Below are 10,648 nucleotides of genomic sequence, written 5' to 3'. Positions count from 1 at the left end.
ATTCTGAGAGAGCTGAGCTCTGGTTAGAAAATACTATCAGAGTTTTCAACAAGTTATCTTGTACACCGATAGAGTGTGTGAAATGTGTCGTATCTCTACTAAAAGATTCAGCTTATCAGTGGTGGAATACTCTGGTTTCATATGTGCTGAAGGAGCGTATAGATTGGGAATTCTGCCAAATTGAATTCTAAGAGAAGTATATAAGTCAGAGATTTCTTGATAAAAAACGCAAAGAATTGCTTGAGCATAAATAGGATCGAATAATAGTGTCTGACTATGAGAGGGAATTTGTTAGACTGAGCAAGTAGGCCCAAGAATGTATTCCAACCAAAGCTGCAATGTGTATATGTAACGCGTAGGTTTGTGCAAGTGTACATAGTCCTTATCAAGTAATAAGTAAATATCGCGTTATCGTCTCCACAGGGATTGTATTTGTGGTAAGTCACTTAATTTGTAAAATTATACTAACAATTTGGTAAATAAAAGCACAATATAGTTGAGAAGTGGTGATTAAAATATATTAAACTAAATGCAATGATCCCTAATGCAAATTATCCTAAGTATGCAAACTATATGAATGAAATAGATTTTAGTAAAATTAAACACAATTTGTAACAATTATTACATAAATAAACTAGGACAGTTACTTTAATTAAACTCAATTTATTATCAACATGCTTAATAATATTCGAAAAAACATTCCATGGCAACTCTATCTTTCATGAGTTCGGAAACCACATTCGGTCCTTTCGGAATCCTTTACTTAGTAAATACACAGTTTACTGATCCTTATTTACTAAGGGTTTCTTAGCATTCGTGTGAGGTAAAAGAGACGTGTCAAGTTTGAAACAATTTAATCACACAAATCTAAAAACTATGCAGATAACAGAGCTTGGTCAAAGTTGTTATGCAACCTTCAACTTAATCGGGTCAGGATCTAAATTGAGCATGCATATTTCAATTATGTGTCCATTAGCCACCGTTTGGTCAAGATCGCTTAGCTAATTTAGGTGCATTCCAATCACGTATAAACGAAATATAGACTTGATTTAACTGAAAACATGATCGATTAAGGCACAAACATTATAAGCATGAATCAAATAAATATTATTTAATCAAAGCGATCATCCTAGCTTAAATAAAATTAAGCTAACATTGTTGTAAACAAGAACAAAGAACACATAGCAAACATATTTATATTAAATTAAATAAAAGGAAAACTAAACTTGATTCAGAGTGACTGTCACCCAAGACTCTAACTGACGAGACTCCTTTTTTCCTTTGCTTTGCTTCTTTACTGATGGCTCTCCAATTCAGAGAATGATGAATGATGAGAATGAATGAGGAATGATTGAGGGATGCTTGAAGGATGATGAATGAAGGAATGAGAAGGTCTTATTTATAGGTGAGGAGAGGGGGATAGTTTGCTAAAAATAGTGGATGTTAACCTCTTCAAATCTCCTCAAATTGTGGCCGGCCATGCTTAGTGGCTTTTGACATGATTTTCTTGCTTGATTTTTAAGCAATTTTGGATGTCACACAACTCAAGACTAAGATTCAGTCAATCGTAAATCTTCGAGCAAATCTCTAATTTCTTTAACACTGTAAGGACCTTGTGTAATTAAACCAAATAATGGTTTAATGGTTTAAATGGACAGCCATGTGTAGCCGAATATTGGGCTGACTTAGTCTCCAATTTGGACGATTTTGTAATCCAACAATGCTATCAGACCTATCCAGAATAAATCAACAAGTTTGAGGACCAAAGAATAAAATTTATCCAATTTAATTAATTAATTAAAACCCAAATTATTAATGAAATATTTTAAAATGAAATATTAAACATAATTTTATATTTTATTATTTAATTTAATCATGCATGGCCCACTTTATGTCTTAAAAAATAATATATTCAAATTAATATAAAATAAGCCATTTATTGCATGAAAACTATATAATAAAGCATAAAATCACATTTTAATAATTTTTATGTACTAAGTTCATGTTTTCACATATTTCATTAATTTATTAAATAATTACTTAGTTTTAGCAACGGATTTAAGTAAAAAGGTGATAAATTACATAGGAAAAATTCTATATAATTTTTCGTTTACACACCCCCAAACTTAAATCATTGCTCGTCCCGAGTAATGTTTATGCACAATAAAAGGTCTTGCTGAGGCAAAATTGCTAATTGTGTAAGCAGCATCAATCTTTGTCCCATAATCATGCAATAATAACTTCATGCTTATCGATCTTCTTTATTAACAAGTAATTCATATGCAAACATTCCTTAAGATTATACTAAGTGTCAAAATATGCCAACATGAATCATTGTTTGTATGTATGTCATAGCCATAGATAACATTCTTCATTCAACATAATTTCCTATCAATCAAGCAAACCATCACAAGGCTTATTTATGAAATTCATATGTTGAACTTAGGACTTCCTCTCCACTAATATAGGTGACATAATCATCAAATCAATAGGTCTTCTATAAGGTTGTAATGGGGCTCAGTTAAAGGTAGAGATTTTAAGATATGGGACATTTCGGTTTTAAAAATCTTAACATTTAACTTTGTCTTGGTTTTCTCGTCATACTAGCTTTTTCTTTAAGTGAACCTTTGGAACACCCCCAAACTTATTTTGAACTCAAGCTCATACATTTTTCCTTTTTGGAGACTGAGAGAACTTTTCTTCGCTCTTTTTTTTTTAAGCATGAGCACATATATTTTTATGAAAATTTCCTCAAATGTTGATTCCCAAGACAACTTTAGTTAAGATAGGTGCACAAAATTAGGATAATTTTAAAAAGATGGTAACTGGCTTATAATGTAGGTTAATTGCAAAAACAGGCCTTTAAGCTCAAAATTACAGTTTCAAGGGTCTAATATCATAGGGTTGGCTTGAAAAGGCTCAAACAGTCCAAAGAAATAGTGCCTATATCATTTTAGATTTTTATGTCCCCTAGGATTTCGCCTCAAGAATGTTACCAAGTCAATTCTAAAGATATAAACCTTCATGCTTGTCTAATCTCAAAAGAATCTAAGTTTTCATGGAAAACATTACTAAGGCTAAGATCATACAAGCATCCCGTTCTTCATGATAACATACTTTCACTTAGATAAAATCATCATTCATACTTGCATACAAACTATCTCAGTAACAAAAAAATATCTCTAAACATGCATTTATTAAAAATGCTTATGAAAGAAATAATTGAAGCATACTTGAAAAAAGCAATGTCCTTATTGCAAAAACAAAGTAATGAATGAAAATTGAACACCAGGTAGGGTTGTAAAGAAAGAGAGGTGAGTCATTAAAGACTACTTAAATACCAAGTCTTCCTTAATAACCCAATCCTAGACAGGTTCATTCCCATTACCACATCACTTAGTCTTATTCTTTCTAAAGAAGTGTTAAGTTTGTTCATGTTTCCTATGTTTTATTCTGTAGAAATTAAATCCTAATTACGAAAGAAATAAATTCCTAAAGACCTAAAAATAATTAAATAAATAACATGACAAGAATTCCCCATTTTATCTTTCTAACTTATTCCCCTTGTCTTCTTTAGCTCCATCTCCGCTTGCATCGTCAGTATCTTCTGTCCATGTTTCAAAGATAGAATCTGGGAACTTAGGAACAAAACCATTAGAGATATTCTTAAAAGTATTTCGAATTGAGCCATCTCTAATTTTTGAATATTTCTAATAAGTTTGTTGTTGATTGTGCATGAACTTACACATATCCATCAAAATTGACAACTTCGATTTCCTTGAAGTACTTATAGAAGTTGGCATGGGAGTTGTATATTCAAGTTCAACACTTGGCTTGATTAGTTCTTCTTCTAGCTCAACCCTTGCTTCAGGAATGTTTGGTTCCTTATCAAATTCTTCCTCTTTAGTGTCTGTGACTGAATTAGCTTCAGTTTCAGTTCCATCTGTTGACTCCTCTATATCCGGCTCAGTTGGCTCTTCTTGCTCGCCTTGATTCAGTTCATACACCCTCTCTACTAATCTTTCAAGATCATAATTTGTAATGCATCCTTAAACATATCGCCCCTTCAGATTTGCTTGTGTTTTAACAAAGGATTTTAAGCAAAGTGAAGTGATTAATGATGGGAAATCAGCACTTCCTGCCTTCTTTTCAGCATAATCGTGAATCTCCTTGAGGATAATTTTCCCAACATTAATGGACTTTTCTGTCAAAATTTCATATAACAAAAGCATCCGTTCCATCGAGATGGTGGAACTATGTAAGATAGGCATAAAACTGTAGCGAATGAAATAAAACCATACCTTTGCTACTCGTTTTAAGTATTCTCTTAGACAAGAATGGCTCCCATACTTTCTTATAATCTATTGGGATCCCAAATTTATCTCAACATCAAGCACTTGTTGAAGAAAATCCCAATTGATATTGTTCACCATAGGGTAGTACGTATCTTCTTCAACATCAGGTAAATTAAACAAATCATTGATGGACTTAGAAGTAAGAGGTACCTGTTTCTTTCAAACGATGACTTCAGTAGCATCTTGCGTAGTCAAACTAGCATAGAATTCTTGAACTAGTTCATCATCGGGAAGTGAACGAGCATCACAAAATCGTTCCCACTTGAGAGCATTGATTTTCTTTCTAATCAATATATGAACAACCATCAAATCATTACTCTTTAAGTCAAAACCTTTTTCCGGCATCATAGGTTGATGCTTGAAGATTGAATCAAATCTCTCTTTCACTTCTTCATCGATCAAAATCAGGTTTTTAGAAGTAGTCTTTGAAGATCTAGTTCTTTTGCGAGACATGGTATCTTTACCCAAAAAATTCGGAAAAGTTTTTGCACAAAAGAGAAAAGAGAAATCGACAAAGTAGGTAGAACATGCTATGGAAAAAATCTTACGATGACAATAGGGAATTTCAGCAAAAAGGGAAGAGAACTAGGGTTTCTTTCGAGACTTGAGGTTGACGGTACAAAAGGGAAATTTAGAGATATGAAGATTAGGAGAATGGAAAGGGGTTTATATAGGAAAAGTTAGGGCAACATGTAGCAAAAAATTAGCTACATTAGGGTTAATTGGGCGGTAAGCAATGGGTGTAAGGCAAGGAATGAATTTTTCCCTCCTTTTTGTTGTCTTGGGCCTCAAACTTAGACTGTATCTTACTAAAAAAAATTGATTAGTATTTGGGCCAAATTTGATCCCCTTTATTAACATAAAAATTTAAAATTTAAATAGAACAAATGAAATTTTAAAAAAAATTAAGTCTTAATTAGAAAATTTCTTCTTAACAACTTACATTAAATTAATTCCCAGGAAAGGTTGGAGGGGTCACAACGGTCCCGCTTAAGTTTCAATCTCCTTAGATAGAATTAATTAAATGTAATAAGTTAAGAAAATAAGTTCTTATTATTTATTTATTTACAAAATGAGTTCATGAAAAATTAAAGGTCTGTTAATTTGAGTGAGGAATCAACTCGCTCAACTTCACCATCCCAGTAGTGTTTGAGACGTTGATCATTAACTTTAAATGTAATTTCGTAATTGTTTTATAATTCAATAGCTCCATAAGGATAAACTCAGTAGATGGTATAAGGTCCTTTCCATCAGAATTTAAGCTTCCCAGGAAATAACTTCAACATTGAATTAAACAACAAAACCTTCTGACCTTCTTTAAACTTGCGAGGTTGTATATGACTATCATGCCATCTCTTTGATCTTTCTTTATACATTTTTGCATTCTCATAGGAAAACAACCTCAGCTCTTCCAACTCATCAAGCGTAACATCCTTCTCTCACTGGCTTACTTAAGATCAAAGTTCAACTGCTTCAAAGCCCGGTGAGCTTTATTCTCCAACTTTAACGTCAAATGGCATGCCATTCCAAAGACTAACCAATAAGGAGTCATTCCTCGCAGAGTCTTAAATGTTGTTTGATAGGCCCATAATGCATTATCGAGCCTTCGAGACCAATCTTTTCTGATAGGGCGTACTACCTTTTCATGGATACCTTTGATTTCGTGATTCACTCTTTCAACTTACCCATTAGACTGGGGGTGATAGGCAGTAGCAATCTTGTGCTTCACATCATATTTGTCAAGCAACCACTTAAGCCATTTGTTCACAAAGTGAGAACTTTCATCACTAATAATATCTCTCGGTGTCCTAAATCGTGTAAACACATGCTTATGTAGGAATTGCATGACTACCTTAGTATAATATGTAGGGTATGCTTCAGCTTCAACCCACTTAGATACATAGTCCATAGCAACTAAGATGTATTTGTTCCTATACGAAGAAGGAAATAGGCCTAAGACGTGAATGCACCATATGTCGAACAATTCAGTCTCAAAAATGTTTGTCAACGGCATCTCAGTCCTCCTTGATATATTTCCACTCCTTTGGAATTTATCACAATTCTTCACATAAGCATAAGTATCTTTAAATAGTGTAGGCCAAAAGAAACCTACTTGCAAAATCTTTGCTACAGTACGTGAACCACCAAAGTGTCCCCCACTTGGAGATGACTGATAATGATACAAGATCTCAGCATCTCGCTTTCAGCTGCACACTTTCAGATTATATTATCTGCACATTATTTAAACAAAAGCGGATCCTCCCAAAGATAATACCGACTATCATGAAGGAATTTTTTCCTTTGTTGGTATGTCATTTCTCGAGGAATTATTCCACATGCAAGATAATTGGAAAAATCAGCAAACCAGGGTATTTCATGAATTTGATTTACCTTAAATAAGTGTTCATCTAGGAAATTCTCGTTGATAGGCACACATGACTGAGTTACTTTATCTTGCTCCAACCTTGACAGATGATCAACTATTTGATTTTCGACACCTTTTCTGTCTTGTATCTCAAGGTTAAATTCTTGGAGTAAAATATCCAACAAATTAGCATTGGTTTTGCATCTTTCTTTGTGAGCAAGTATTTAATGGCCGCATGGTTAGTAAATACTATAACTTTGGTACCTATAAGATATGAGCGGAATTTTTCAAAAGCAAAAACTATAGTGAAGAGTTCCTTTTCGATTACCGTATAATTACGTCGGGCTCCCATCAAAGTTCTACTTGCATGGTAAATAGGGTGAAACACTTTATTTCTTCTTTGACCCATCATAGCTCCAACGGCATAGTCACTTGTATCGCACATCAACTAAAAAGATGAGTTCCAATCAAGTGTAACAATTATTGAGGGTAAGGTTAACCGCTTCTTTAGCTCTTCAAAAGCTTGGAAACATGTTTTCTAAAATCAAACACTGTATCTTTCTCTATCAACAAACACAATGGTTTAGAAATTTTCGAGAAATCTTTAATAAACCTTCGATAAAAATCGACATGGCCTAAGAAGCTTCTAACTCCTTTCACATTCATTGGGGCCAGTAATCTTTCAATTACGTCCACCTTTGCTTTATCGACTTCAATTCCTTTTTTTGAGATCTTATGACCTAAGACAATCCCCTCATTGACCATAAAATGACATTTTTTTCCAATTAAGGACAAGATTCGTCTCTTCGCATCTCTTTAGTACCTTAGCCAAATTACTCAAACAGATATCATAAATGTTACCAAAAATAGAAAAATCATCCATGAAAACCTCAACAAAATTTTCAACCATATCAGTAAATATTACCATCATGCATCGTTGAAAAGTTGCAAGTGCATTGCATAAACCAAAAGCCATTCGCCTAAAAGCAAACGTACCGTATGGACAAGAAAAGGTTGTTTTATGTTGGTCCTCCGAGGTTAAAACTATTTGGTTATATCCTAAATAGCCATCTAAGAACAATAGAATTCATTACCTGCTAGTCGATCTAACATCTGATCCATAAAAGGCAATAGAAAATGGTTCTTCCGAGTGGTTTTTTTCAACTTTCCATAATCAATATAGATTCTCCAACCGATAATAGTTCTTGTTGGAATTAACTCATTACGCTCATTTTCAACAATTGTGATTCCACCTTTCTTCGGCACACACTGCACTGGACTTACCCACGAACTATCTGAAATAGGATAGATGATTCCTGTACCTAACCATTTGTTCACTTCCTTTCTCACAACTTCTTTCATAATAGGATTGAGCCTCCTTTTCCCATCAATTTGAGCTCTTTCACCTTCTTCTAAAATGATTTTATGCATGCAAAAAGAAGGGCTTATACCTCGAATATCAGCTATGGTCCAACCAATTGCTTTCTTAAATTTCCTTAAAAAAGCAATTAGTTGCTCCTATTGATCTTTTGTCAATTCTGCTGAAATAATCATAGGCAAACTAGAATAATCACCTAAATAAACGTATTTCAAATGGGAAGGAAGTACCTTTAGTTTGAGTCTAGGTGGTTCTTCAATTGACAACTTAGGTTCACAAATTCTCTGACTTCCAACTTTAACGGTTCAAACCGTGTGGATTAAATAAAATTTCCCAGATTGGCTTCCATGAAAGCCATGTTTTCTTCACCTTTTTCATCCTCCAAAAGGTCAAGATCTAAGGCTTTCTCCAATGAATCTTCTTCAAAATTGCTTTCCATAGAGACCAAGGTTTCTATCTCTTCCATAACTGAACACTCCTCTGCCATATTAGGAAATTTCATCGCTTTAAGAACTGATCATTTTGAACTTGAATGGTGAGTTCTCCTTTCAACACATCAATTAATGTTCTTTCCGTTGCTAAGAAAGGTCTTCCAAGGATGATCGACACTTCCTTGTCTGCTTCAAAATCTAAGATAATGAAATCAACAGGAAAAATAAATTTATCGACTCTTACCAAAATATCCTCGATCTTTCCTTTGGGATATGCTAAAGATCGATCCACTAGCTGAAACGTCACAGTTGTAGATCTTACTTCACCTATCCCTAACTTATTGAAAATAGACTTAGGCACCAAGTTGATACTCAATCCTAAGTCACCCAAAGCTTTACCATAGTAAGATTCACCAATGTTACAGGGTATAGTAAAGCTTCCTGGGTCTTTCAATTTCGGTGGCAATTTGTTCTGCAGGAATGCACTGCACTCCTTTGTCAAGGCAACAGTCTCATACTCACTCAGTCGTTTCTTCTATATCCTTCATAAACTTCACATAATTCAGCATTTGTTCTAAAGCCTCCACCAACGGAATATTGATGTGTAACTACTTCAGAACACCCAAAAACTTCTTGAATTGCACCTCCTATTTCTACTTGTTTTGCTGCAATCTTTGCGGATATGGAGATGATGGAACTTTTGGTTGAACTCGACAACTTTTTTGAATAGGTAAATCTGCATCCAAAGAAGATGTTAAAATATCTGAATTCACTAAGTCGAGGTTTACCTTGTCAGACTTTGCAGATTCCGATTCCTTTGGTGTAGGAACTTCAATAGCTGGTTGATTCTTCTCAACGAGCGTATCTTCAAGATCAATCAATCAGGGTTCTACAATTTTACCACTTCGCAATGCCATTGCCTTGATATATTCTTTACCCAAATTTCTCGAATTCCCAGTATCACTCGGCAAGGTTCCTTGCGGTCTATTACGTAGCTCCGTAGCTAATTGACCCATTTGGTTTTCCAAATTTTTCAGCGTTGCTGCTTGGCTTTGGATCCAAGCGTCATTCTTTGCCATGTACGCTTTCAACAAGTTCTCCAAATTATTTGATGCCTCAGCTTAAGGTGGTTTTGGAGCTTGCTGATTAAAACCTTGAGATCGGTTGGGTCTTTGCTGTAATAAGTTGTTGTTCGGTCCATTTCCTTGGTTGCTCTAAGAAAAGTTAGGATGATTACGCCATGAAGGATTGAAGAAGTTGGACTTGGGTCCTTGTCCACTCCTATTTTGATATTGGTTCCCCACATAGTACACTGACTCAGGATTTGATGGACAATTCTCAAAAGAATGACCTTCCCCATAGTACACACCGGAAACTACTTCAAATAGACTTGGTGGCTGAGCTACAGAAGTATTAGTACTATTAGCGGTTAACTGTTTTATCATAGAGGAAATAGACGATACCTGAGCTGATAACGAAGTGAGGGAGTCAACTTCATGAACTCTAGCTACACGTCTTCCTGAAGCTGTTCGATTTGTTGGCCATTGATAGTTATTACTCGCGATCCTCTCGATGATCTCATAAGCCTTATTATAAGACTTAAACAAAATTGCACCATTCGCGGAAGCATCTACCATCAATCTTGTATGTGCATTGAGACCATTATAGATTGTCTCCAACTGGATACAATGAGGAATCCCATGATGAGGACCCTTACGAAGTAACTCCTTGAATCGCTCCCAAGCCTCATACAAAGACTAGTCATCCAATTGTTTGAAAGTTGTGATCTTGTTCCTTAACTTAGCATTTTGCCAATGTGGAAAATACTTAACCAAAAATCTCTCTGCTAATTCTTGCGATGTAGATATGGAACTTGGTGGCAATGAATTGAGCTATGCTTGTGCTCGATCTCGCAATGAGTACGGAAACAACTTCAACCTCAGTGCATCTTCAGTTACACAGGCTATCTTGAATGAATCACTCACCTCCATAAACAATCAAAGGTGGAGATGTAGATCTTCGTGGGCATACCACTAAATTGGCCCACCGTTTGTAGCATTTGAAACATCACTGGTTTCAATTCAAACTTGGTTGCTTGAATATCTGGCCTTCTAATTCC

General features: G+C 34.8%; 1 non-coding gene across 1 annotated transcript; it reads left to right on the top strand.

Moving 5' to 3' along the window:
- Positions 1–10,224: 10,224 nt before the first annotated feature.
- Positions 10,225–10,331, top strand: LOC128037434 (small nucleolar RNA R71). Its single transcript, XR_008193390.1, has one exon. It is a non-coding gene; the product is annotated as a small nucleolar RNA R71 (small nucleolar RNA).
- Positions 10,332–10,648: the final 317 nt, after the last annotated feature.

This window comes from Gossypium raimondii, unplaced genomic scaffold (assembly GCF_025698545.1).
Source record: "Gossypium raimondii isolate GPD5lz unplaced genomic scaffold, ASM2569854v1 Contig00258, whole genome shotgun sequence".
NCBI lineage: Eukaryota > Viridiplantae > Streptophyta > Magnoliopsida > Malvales > Malvaceae > Gossypium > Gossypium raimondii.
The sequence above is the reverse complement of the archived record's forward strand: the minus strand, read 5'-3'. Positions and strand labels throughout refer to the sequence as shown.